The sequence below is a fragment of the Apteryx mantelli genome, chromosome 1 (assembly GCF_036417845.1).
Source record: "Apteryx mantelli isolate bAptMan1 chromosome 1, bAptMan1.hap1, whole genome shotgun sequence".
Classification (NCBI taxonomy): domain Eukaryota; kingdom Metazoa; phylum Chordata; class Aves; order Apterygiformes; family Apterygidae; genus Apteryx; species Apteryx mantelli.
In genome coordinates this window covers 194690847-194703624 of record NC_089978.1, presented here as the reverse complement: position 1 = coordinate 194703624, position 12778 = coordinate 194690847, and the positions used below count along the sequence as shown (strand labels likewise).

General features: G+C 38.2%; 1 long non-coding RNA gene across 1 annotated transcript; it reads left to right on the top strand.

The window, feature by feature from the left end:
- The first annotated feature begins 1042 nt into the window (after positions 1-1042).
- LOC106488576 (uncharacterized) lies at positions 1043-3578 on the top strand. Its single transcript, XR_001293231.1, has 3 exons — positions 1043-1067; positions 1972-2022; positions 3526-3578. It is a non-coding gene; the product is annotated as an uncharacterized lncRNA (long non-coding RNA).
- The last annotated feature ends 9200 nt before the right edge of the window (positions 3579-12778 follow it).

Genomic DNA, 12778 nt, shown 5'->3' with positions numbered 1-12778 from the left:
AAATACATACGAGAGTAAACATTATGCTTACTCTCACAAAAAATACTACAGTTTTCCTCTTTTTAGCCTCTTATTTTCACATAAAATAAGCATTTTATGTGAATTAATTGGGACTGAAATATATTAGGACTGGTATTTTGGTAGTAATTTTTAACTCACTAAATTTCAGTATCTAAATGAACTATTTTGAACCAAAGAAAATGCTTTTAATTCTGGAAAGGGAATACAGTTGTATTCCACATGACCTTTAACTATTTTTCTAATTTTTAGAGAATAGCATTTGCTATTCATCTGTGCCTGTTTTAACTCCTCTTGTTGCTGATATAATGATATCCCTGACCGATACAGATCATTAGTCTGACAGAAAGCCTCATATAATTTATTTCCAGATGGTAAGTTCAGGCTTTTGCAATCTGTGGAAAGTTAGTGCAAATGCAGTGCTCTACTTCCTTCCTCACCAGAAGATTTTGAACTTCTGTTTTTATTCTCATGTCAGACCAGGACATACAGCACAAAGAGGGGTCTTTTCCCTCTTGTGATCACCAAGATGAGATGACACAAGATACAAACAGAAGTGGGGTATCCAAAGATGTAAGGTAATAACATTTAGCATGACTGAGAGGGGTCTCTGTTCTGACTACTCTTTGTCAAATTTTTGTGGCCCTCACATAAAAGTAATTTTTAGGGAGGCAGGAAAAGAAGGGCAGCAAGGAGCCTTTACAGATGCTTAAAGTGCAATGCAGGAGAAAGCAAAGAGTTTTCTTGAAAATTTAATGGTGGCTGGTTGGTGGCAGGGTTCAAGATTGATAACACAGGAAAAACTGTGGAAGGAATGATGATAGACAGGAGGTGGTGAGACAGATATGAGAACCACTGTTTCATGTGCTGCTTGCTGATATGCTGACATGAAAAGCTGTTTCTAAACTTAATTGCACTTACTTACAGACATGCTATAACTGAATCCAGCTTCCTCATGTGACCTGCCTCATAGTGCAGCGTTGGATATTGTTTTTTGGCTGTTCCCTCGTGTAGCTGGTGAGGGCTGGACCTATATTTTTTCATTCATGGTAGTTTTTTACCTTTCATTGCTACTTACTTGTGTCTAGGTTTGGCCTTATATTCTTAGTTGCAATCTTTTCTTTGCTCTGAGTCACATTAGATTACTGCTGCCACCATTGTTCCTGCTTTGTTTGCTGGGACTTTTCCTGCTACTCAGGGAAAAAAAAGAACTGGGAAAGGAATGGGAAAGTGGGAGGGTAGGGAGGAGAAGGAAACAGATCTCATGTCATTTTCTTTCATTATAACATGTTGCCCTTTACAGTTTCTGTACAATACAGATTGTCTCTGTTCGTGGGCTATATTCCAGGCAAGGTTTTCTTCATATGGGCTATTAATAAGCTCTGTCTTTTGACATTAAAAACTGTTCCAGCCTTAACTTGGCAAAGTTGGTATTTTATAGTTGTGTGTGATGGAGGAGCCCATGGTGTCACCTGCTTTTGCCCTCTGTGTGAGGTGGAAGGGAACAGACTAAAATGGGCAGGTCTAAGTCAGCTCTGCATTTTTTTTTTCTGTTTATGGGAATTTATGTTAGCCAAGAAAAAAAAAACAAAAAAAAAAAACAGAAACAAAGGAGTAACCAAAACAAGTAGTGAAACTGTTTTAGTGGGTGTGGGGGTGTGGATGGAATAGTTTGACTAATGCCACAGAAGGAACTGATGAGCAGTAGAGAGGAATTTCAGTCCTGACTGAACTACAAAATCTGAAGGATATGTGCTTGACTTTTGTGCATAGTGTATACATCTATGTGCCAAATGACATCTGAGATGTGCCTGACATTATTTCCTATGGATTAAAGATTACTGATACCAGGCTACGGGTACAAAAAAAACACAGTGAAATATGACTCCTCTGAGTAGAAAGGAAACTGAGGCAATTGGCATCAAGATGCTAATCTTTCTTTTCCTGTTGCAGGATATACAGCTTTTATTTTAGGCTCCCTTTGGTAGAATAAGGCAATCTGAGGTAAGAGGTGACAGACAATGAATGTATTTAAGCTAGTGCAGAGGGCCAAGTATGATGCCAGATGCTCTGTGAGAACTTTAGAGTTTTGGGAAAAGGAAGCCATGGTAGTGTTCAATGTTCCTGAAAGGCAACATTTGTTAATAATAGAGGACACTGAATTGCCCAGAGAGACAGTGCATCTTAAATGAAGCATGAAATTGGGTGTCAACAAAATCAGAGAGCAAATCTGTGAAATTTTTGCTTCTGTAAGGACTCTTCACATGGGTTGGACACTGACTGTTCTAGATTAAAGATTTAGAATCAAGTCCTACAGGTTTTTCCAGTGACATATTGACAAAAAAAAGTTAATGACTTATTTTGTTCTGATAAGAGTTGGATCTGTATATATCCATTCGCAGGAGATATATTTAGCAGGTTCTAAACAGATAATAAACTACAGAAAATAAAATGGTCCTTTTCTTTTCTTGCTTTCTACTTTTGCTCATTGATATATATATAATATGTGTGTGTGTGTATATATATGTATACTTAATAAAAAACCACAAGGGATATGCAGAGATTCTAATCTATTGTACAGTATATTATTATAAAATGCCATCTAAAGACAACAAAGAGATGTTTCAATGTAATTTTTTTGAAAATAAACAATCTAGAAGCCTGAGGATTATTGTCAGGGTAAAACCTTTAATACAGTTAATTCACAGCAACAGTACTAATCAAACAGATTTATCTTTATAGCTTTATTAATTATACAAATGTAAATACAAAGTTAGACTTTGTTAGTCTAGAAGTCATGTATTCTCTGATGGTACCTCTTGGGACTTCAGGCATCTTGAGTGTGATTGTCACTTATCAGCCACTTTTAGTTAGCATCAGGAAATAGCTGAAATATAGTTCGCGTGATTCTGTATGATGCTCTTTATTAGCGCGTTGATGCACTAGATGGCACTGTTGGTTTTAGTTTTACTGCTGTCTTCCTCTCTTCTCGGGAGCTTGTCTTAATTAGCTTCCCTTTGAAAACAAACATACTGTTTCAACAGAGGGTCAGTGTACATTGTTCTGGGCTTTTGCTTTTATGTTTATAGTCATGTAATCAATATGTTGGAAGGGTAATTAATTTTTAACTTCAAGCCAATTGTAGATCAAATGCCAGTGGAGTCACTGGGTGGAGACAGTTTAATTTCTTTTGAAGCAGTGATCCTGATTAGCTGTAAAGGGTTTGTAGTTAGTTGCTAGAGTTTCAGAAGACCTTCTGCTTTGAAATATTGGTGTTAACTTTAAAGTAACATTATTACTGTGATACAAATTAATGAGTTGTGTTGTAATTCTGATAAAGTTCTTCTCATGCACTTGCTGCATTTTGTCCTGTCAATTGCTATTTCAGAGCAGCTTTATTTGCTTTGGCTATTTAGTTCCTATCAAAGGAATGGTACTAAGTCAACTTTAAATTGATCAACTCACTTTCTGCTTTTCATCCCTTTACTCTCATTTTCTGTCTTCCAGGACTCCAGAGGGCCCATGACTAAGGATGAGCTTGTGAGCTTCCATACAGCAGGAGATGCAATGCCAAAACAAGGCAGGGTGATTCCCTCTCTGAGCCGGTGTGGGACACACTGCCAGCCTGGTGTCCTCTTCTCCTTTCCCTTTCTCCTCCTGTTTGGGCAGCTCTGGCTGTCTCTCAAGTTCCTTATGTTGTGGTATTTGCTAGCCCTGTGCTTCCAGTGCTTCCAGCCTGCCTCCTTGTTCTCTCAGCTTACCTTTCTTGATCATATTTTCATTCTTTCTCTTGCTTTCATCTTCTTCCTTGACTCTGTTCTTCAACATTCAAACAATTTCTCAGCACTCATCTCTCCATCCCTCTCATTAATTTAATATCTTCTTCCTACTCCTTTTTTATAATCAATAAAGGGGCCATTTTCATCAATAGACTATTGATCACTTCTCCAGTTGCCTGGATTCTTTTTGATCTAGTGTCTGTGCTTTCTATTACATTAAAATTTCACTAGGAGCTCTGGCTATCCATTTTTGGGCAAGTCTCAGAGCCTCTTTGCTCCCTTCATCTTCCTTGATTTTGTGGTTGACTTTTGATACTTTGATCTTTTAATTGAATTTCATTCCAAGTAAAACCCTATGCACTAATTCAATCTGAAATTAAACTTTTTGTTTAGTCTAACATTAAAAAAGGTCAATTTCAAAACAAAAATATTTCATTTTCTCTGAAATAACCCACCCTCTCATATTTTTTGGCTTAAACTATTAATTGAATGCAGTCTGGACTGAACAACAATTTCTGTCCTTTTGAGTCATACTTTTGAGCTAATCTTATCAGTTAATGGGACTACGTTACTAAGCTGTGCTACAATTGTCTAATTTCTGCTGGAACAAACAGCAGCCCTCGGTAAGGATGGGGATGATCATCAGCTATTGAGACTTGTCAGATTTTTAACCTTATCAGGAAGACAAAACATCTTAAAGAGGGTAATGGTTGGCAGAGCTTAGGATCCACACCATTACATTTTCTGTCACAAATGAATATTGTGGCTAATAAAGACAAGACTGCAGTTATTGCAGCAGACTGTTTTGTAGACTGTAATCTACAGTTGTTTGTAAGATATTAGATTAAGATCATGAATTTTATCCTAGTTTTGAGCCAAACTAGAGATGGATATTTGCAGCATACAGAGAGATTTGAAACCCAATTATTATAACCACAAGAACTGAAAAGAAAAATCCATGCTGTCTTTCTGTCTGTCTGTTCCTCAGGATGTATTTTTCCATTGATCTTAGTGCTTCGGAGTAGCACTTGCAGAGAGCAATTGCTCAAATCGACTGCTTTGGGAGGTGGTGGGGTGGGAGAGTAATATATACAAATGTATTTACAGTAGAGGGAGCTGATGTTCAATGAGTGTGTGGCTGAGTTTTTACTGCAGTGCCAGTCTTTGAGGAGTGTGATTCATTAACAGTATGATCTGTCATGGAGGGAGACTGACTTCTGCTTCCTTTGTGCCCTGACCACAGCTATAACTGTGCGGTGCAAGTGGCCTCAGAGAGCACTTGTCTGAAAGAGGAACCTTTGGGGGCTCATGCACATTTTTTTCATGTGTCAGGTTTGACATGAGGGAGAGACTGGCAATACTGTCAATAAAATGTTGCAAACTTTAAGCCTCAGCACACATCCTTCCTTACCTACCAAAGTACGATGTTTCCATCTTTTAAAATGCCATAACTTCGTATTACTTACACTCTAAACAGTATCTCCTTCGTATTCTTAGCTCTCCTGTGCTTTGGCCTGGTGCTGCCTGATCCATCTTATGAAAAAGTGTTTAATCTCAAGAAATTCTTTGATTTACAGCACTCTTTTTGAAGCTAGAGAGTCTAAGTTCTCTGGCATTGGCTGACTGAATTATGCAAGCTATTCAAAGTCAATGAAAATGGAGACAAAGTAAGTGTGAAACAGCAGAATACATATGCATTCAAAAACATAGAGAGTTATTGTTCTTTTAAGTGAAAATAATTGGGCAGTGAAGAGTGCTGGATGAAAGATTGGGGCTGCAACTATTTGAATTTCTGTTCTTGGCCTTGCCAGAGCTCTCTCTGGGTGAAAGCTGTGCCCTCAGTGAGGCAGCTTTCCTGACCATAATAGTTCAACCAAGGTAATCACAGTAGTATTAGTTGGGGAAAGGGACATTATCCCAGGACAAAAGTAGGATATATACTCAAAGAAAGGGGAGGTGGCACCCATCTAATTTGTATAATCAGAAAGATCCTCAGGCAAGTTACTAATTTGCCTTGTTAGTGCCTAGAGCCATAGTTCTCAATCTTCATCTGTGTGTGAACAATACCTCTAAGCAATTAAAGTGCTCTAGTACCTTATTTTTCCAGGCAATTTGGATTATATCAGTGATGTCTTACTTTAGAAATGAACAACAGAACTGCTGACCTAATCGCACTATAAAGTAGTATGAAAATTTGAGAGTACTGAGTTCAGCCTTGGCCCCACACTTAAGAAATGTGGACAAACTAGGAAGAACCAGCAAGAAAAAAGTTGAATTGTTTAAAAATACAGTATATAAGTGACGACTGAAGAAAACTTTTCAGCTTAGAAATGAGGGAACTAAGGTGGGAACATCTTTGGTTAAAACTTTTCCATAAAGAATGTGACAGTTATTTGTTCTCTGCCCCCTGGCGCAGGGCAAAAAAGAAGGGCAGGTTTATGGTGCAGCAAGGAAAATTTAGATAAGAAATCAAGGAGAATTTTTGCATTATACAGATAGTGAAGCTTTCTAATCCTGGGAGCTTGTACAGTTCTCTTAAGAAAAAATGTTAGTCAAACATTTGCCAGCATAGGTGAGGTGTATTCACCCTATCTTAGTGAAGTGGGATGGACCAGATGATCTCCTGAGATTTCTTCCAGGCCTACATTTCTGTGCAAATGCTTTGAAATTTCCTGATGAAAAGTACCAAACTTGGTAGCACTATTTATTACACTTTTTCTTCTCAGTGTAATTACAAAGAAAAACTCATTATCTCTGAAATCTGGTTCTTTCTGCTCATTTTCTGATGGGCTGTCCTCAGCACTCCTTGGTGTTAGGTGCTCATTATCATAGCAGGGTAGACTTGTCACTAGCTGTTTAAACAAAGGATGCTTGATTAGAAGCATCAAGAAAAGAAAGGAGGTGTTTTTTTATGGTGACACTTCTATTAGGGAATTCTCCCAACATTACAGTATTTCCAGCTCACAGGTAATTTTGGTAATAATTTCCTTAACCAGTTCTTCCCAGGGTGATTGATTTTTTTTGAGTTGCCTGCTGTTATCCCTGTATCTAGATAATACTTTTGTGTTGGACAGTGTACTGATGTTATGTCAGCTGATCACAGAGATAGGATGGATTTGCCTCTCTTTAAACAGCCTTTTATCAGTTTTCCTTTGTCTTGGAATGTAAATTTTTGTTGACGAAAGATCATCTGTCATGTTCTCTAGCATTGCTTTGCTCAGTGAGATTTATTATATATTCAGTTTTGTATCTCCAAAGCACCACTCCACAACATAGGCATCTAATGTAAGTTGTGGACACTTTTCACATATGTGAAAAATACAACACTGGCATTGCAACACACAGGTAAGCCAAAGCAGCAGTGCTTTGGCATTTAATTACCCTGCATCTGACTGACGCAGCTTACCTCTGAGCTATGCTTTACCACTAAACAGAAGTTCCCTTGCAACTGCATGAGTCTATCACTTTACGCTTAGATACACGGGATTTGCAATACATCTGGGAACTGAAAAGACATTGAGAAGCGTTTCAGACCTTAAAGGAATTGCACATTCCAAAGAGGTGGCTTCTTTCCAGAGACAGCTCTTCCAGCTACAGAAATGCTGCTCATAAAATTTGACCTAGCTGTTAGGGGTAGTATATAACTAAATATAGAGGGGGAGAAAGGGGGATGGAGTGATATTAAACCTGCAGCAAATAGCACTGGGTACCTTAAGCAGTCAAATCCTTGGATCTCATCACTCTTTGTAATTTCCTGATTGTGACTGAACGTATGAACAATGAACAAAGTTCCTGTATTCTCATTCAGGTGGTAAAGGAAGGTGTTTTTTTTTTCTTTTTCACTGAAATGAGAACTCAATAGTCTGAATTTAGGCTGAAAAATACAGATTTGTCATGCTGCTCGTATATGTTGTACTTTATGAATTAGTCTGTTTTATAATATCTGCTTGGCAGACAAGCGCATAAATACAGTATGACAAATATAATCTAAACCAAGCATTTCATTAAGGAAGGATATTTGTTAGTGGCTTTCAGTATAGGCCATTAACCTTCATGGCCACCAATTTCCCTGCAATGAAGTTACTATTTTAACACCATTTAAGGTTTTATGCAGTAAAATATAGGACTACATAATTTTTTATACAGTGGTGGTAAGTACTGTAGGGAAGGGGCTGAATGGGGAAAGGGGTGAGTTGGTATACTTTGTTCAGCACAAAGATAAAGATTTGTGTATATTGACCATCACCATCCATACATTATTTTCCTATTGAGGATTGCCCACAAAAAATAATGTTGTCCCCCCAAAATAACATTTGCACATAGAACCTCCATATTGTGGTGCCTTCTGGTAGTGTGAAGATACTGGAAACATGAAAAAGGAGGAGGTATTTGGTAATTTGGTTCCAGTAGTCAGAAGAACACTCAAGTATTGCAGAAACCTCTATAGTTTCTGCCAAATAATCCAAGACCAATTTGTCTGGACCCTTCCCCAACCAGTTCAGTTTTGAGAAGGAACAAAACCTATCTCAGGATGCCCAGACCTGATGACAGAAGAGAATTTCCTTCATTTATCCAAATAGGCTGGCAGATATATTGTGAAGGAATGTCATCCTCTCATACATACAACAAAGACATAAACGTATTTTAAAATAATTTTCTTTGTATTTTTGTGAAGATCTTAAAAAAACCTCTGATGCTATAAATTAATATCAAGATACCTAGCAAACACATTTTATCATTTTATATGTTGCAAATGTACAAAGGCTTTTCCAGGATATTTCCAAGTAAATTTAATATTCACAAAAAGAAGTAGAAATAGTCTTGGAATGGATGCCCTTTATTTACCTGCATTTTGTACAGCAGCCCAGGTTTACACTTGTCAGCAAGGTAAGTTTGTCACTTCAGTGACATGATTCAACTCTCATGGGGACTGTGTGGGTCTGAAAAACTCCTACCCTCTTCCCATCTGATTCAGAGCTGCTCTTCAAAATTTCTGGCAAGAGCTGCAACAGTTTGGTGGTTTTTGAGGTGTATGGGGACACAAGCATTGCTGGAGCATTTTTACAATTATTGAGCCATTGATCTTAGAGGGAAATACTTGGAATCCTATTATGACTCCTGTGGCCAGATAGCAGGTCTATCACATAGGCATGGCTAGTAATTTAATAGCCATGCTGATTTCAAAAGATATGTTTACAATAATTGAAAATGAATGAAAAGGCTATTCAGATAATTATGTTTCTCTACAAAATGCAAAAGGTATGTGGTTATAGTGTGTTTAACTTGTGAAGCTGGTTGTTCTTCCTGTAGCAATAACCTTCTATGCTTAGGAAAACCATTAGCATACAATTGGAGTTGTGACTCATTCCTTGTTATGACCCATTTGCTGACTAGGGCATACATGTTTACATAATATTGTATGTTCCCTATGAGTTCCATACTATATCTGTATTTATAAGCTCCAATAGGCTGCAACTCTACTGTCTTTCTTAAATTGTCTTTATTTTTTACTGAGCTGCACAAAAGATAGAGAATATATCACTGTTGTCTGAAGTCCTTTTTTTCCTAGCCAATTGAGGTTCAAACTGTATTTTTAGGTTTTTTTGTTTTGTTCTGTTTTGTTTTTTCAGTTTTGTCAAACTTGCAAGCATGCCAGCAGCCACAGCGTGCTGCAAACACATGATGGCAGAGGTGTCCATGTTTGGTCATGCACCCTAAAGTTCTTGGCAATGACACTTCTCATATCCAGAGGAGGATATTCAGATGTCGTTTATACCAGAGAGGGGTTCAACAAGTGCTTGGTAATTAGAAGTCTGGCAAGTATTAGCACATAATATTTGCAGAAGCCCACAGAGGCCTGAGCAAGGATGACTCTTCTCTCAGATTGTCATCATGAATGCAAGAAGACATTCTGCAGATACTAATGAACCTCCCAACAGCACCAGGCTGTGGCAAAATACTTACTGCTGTGAGAGAAAAGCACAAGAGAAACAGAATGAACCAACCACCCTTTGTTGGCATTCTAGTTTGCATTGCACAAGCAAAATCATAGCAAATCCAACCTACAGTTTCTGGCTACATTCACTTAAATCCTTGGATAAAGGATAAATCCTTTGCTGAGCTCTGTAATCCTGGGTGCAGGCTCTGCAAATCTGTTACCCCTAAAGCTCTCTGTGCTGACTTCAGACCTGGGGAGGAAGCAATGAAGGCACAGAAGGAGGAAGAAGTCTGAATGTGTCTCTCCCCCTCCTTCTAACCCCAAATAAACTACCAACTGAAAAATAAAAACCCAGCCTGGTCTTCATTTCAGAGTCTCACTTTTAAGCCTGATTCAGCTGAACTGCACCTGATTGCCTTTCTGCTGGGAGGCTCTCCCTGGCTGACCTTGGCAGGGATTTCCATCATTCAGCACTCAGCTGAAGGCATCTCCTGTGGCAGATTGTGTCATGAGGAGGCTGCACGCTCTGGAAAGGAAAGCACCTAAGTTAATGGTGGTATCAGCCAAAGAAGTGTTGTTCCTTAAAAACATGAGATAAAAATCTTTTCTCTCTGTCCCTCAGGAGGTCATGGAGTGTCAACAAGTGCTTGACCTTAATCAGAAAAACAGTCTTTCAGCAGTCTCATTGTAAGTGATTACACCTTTAACATTAGCAGGTGGATGGGGATTTCAAAAGGCAAATTCACACAGTTACAATTCCAGAGCGAGATACTGATCTCATTTGTTCTGGTGTCAGCTGAATCAATCAAGTTACTCTGAATTCTCCCTGCTGTTTATGAGGTCAGAATTTCTTGTAAATCTTTGTACTAGCAGACCTGGCAAAATACTAAAATTTCCTGTGTCTTTCTTCGATGCTCGGAATACTTAGTTCATGACCTATTTGTTAAAAATAATGGAATTGAAATTTCTCAGGAATAGATGTTTGATTTAGTGAGCAAAGAACCCATTAGGATGCAATTTATTTGCTGTTACCTTTTTCTGAGCTTTAGTGTTATGGCTAAATTCCAGACATGAAATTTCTGAAGGGAGAGTTTAATTCATAAGTTAAAAATTATTCTGATGCCATTTTACGGTTCCTTGCCCATACTGCTTCTGGAACTGTAACAAAAATTATAGCATACCTTTTCTCTTCATGTAGTTACATAAGGCATTTAAGTTCATTTTTCATGATTAAACCTAACACTAGTGACAGAAAATTAGTAATATGCAAAACCTTCGCAACCCAATGGTACAGCATCCCATTTTTCTTGTTTTTAGAGACCTTTTGATATTATTGTTGGATGTATTAAAAATATTCTGTAACATAGGCAAGTTATTTAAAATGCATGAGTTAATATTGCACTTAAGAAGTTTGGGTGAAATCAATGGCAAAATTTCTGTTAACTTCAGTGGGGTGAGGAATTCCCTAGTCTTTTTTTTTTTTTTTTTTAATTTAGTTTTGCACAGGGTATGTTTTATGCTACTTTTTGAACACATCTACTGCTAATATTAATGCCAGTTAAAGTCAGCTGAAGATCTGATGCAGAGTCTACCTGATCTAAAGAAAGTTACTGGGATTTATAACTGAGCACGTGAAGCTTGTGATTCTGTTGAGCTTTTAAAAAATACAATACATAGCAGCCCTTAAAAATCATGAGAAGCAATCAGAGGAATGCGTTACAAATCTGGTATTTAAATTCAGCCCATCGTTTTGCTGTGTATTATGCCATTTTAGACTGAAGACCCTGGTATTAATATCTGACTGCAGTAAAAGCTTGGAGGTTTTTATCCGACTTTTCAGAGAAATTCTGAAAATGTATTGGAAAATAAATGGATGGAAATAATTAGAATTAAAAATGTCAGACCTTTTAGCTGGTTTGGGCTTGTGACACAACAGAAGAATATTTTTTCCTTAGCTGCTGTTTTCAATACCTTTTTTCCCCAGATTACATTTTGAGTTGAAACTGGGTGTATCAGTTTTCTGTCAAGAAGTAAATTAATCTGGAGAAAATGTGTTTTGATGTTGGTTTCCTTGATATTTTGAAATTACAAGAGCATATAAAAGGTGTTTTTAATCAGTTGAGACTTTGTGCAGATTTGTTGTGATTCCTACATTTAATTCACTCATAAATATTTGAATGTTAAATGCTCTTCTGAGGAGGAGCTAGTTTTTCATGTTGTCTGGGTGAGTCACACAGAGCACGGGAGCGTTGCAGTGTGTGTGGGGTACACACTGCAAGCAGCACTGAACACGTGGAGTGGAGACACCCGATCTAACTGGTAGGAAATGCAGAGGAGAAGAGAGGAGCTGACTCTTGCTCCCCAGAGATAGCCGAGACTCCGGGAACAGGACTGCCTCCTCCTTCAGGAGTCACAGATACAGAGCGCTTCCTGGAAATGAAATACGGGATGGATGGCCACGAAGGACGTAGGTTCAGGTGCACATTTGCACCTAAAGTTTCTTGTGTGTTAGCTTAAGAAAATTCCCACATGCCTGTTGAAGTAGCGTATTGGCTATTAGAAATGCATAGGCCCCTATATAGGCAATAGGGAAAGATATTTACTTGCTCTTAATTGCCATTTGAAAGGACCTTTTCTGTTGACTGAATAGGAAGCCTGGACGCTGAATGCAAGGACCGGCATCCCTGTTGGGCCAAGCAACTACTCTTCGCAATGCCTAAATTACGAGCTTCAAAGCTCATCCCTGATACTAAGTACATGAAGAACTTGAAAGCTTTGCATGGAGGCCTGTGGTTAGAGAAGAGACTTTCTAACCAGACTATGCCATAGTTGTTCGTTACAGAATATTCTGCTTTTTTCTCTGAAAACCCATGTAGTTATGGGTACTAGGATGCTGAACTGTTTGTTTGAGCTATTAGAGCAATCTCCATATTTTTATGTTTCTAAGTTTAGCCCTTTAGCCCTCTCTGGTGCAGCTCCACAGGTTGCTCTTCTCATGTTAGTCAGCAAAAGCATGCAGACTTCGATCAGCTTAACGGTCAAA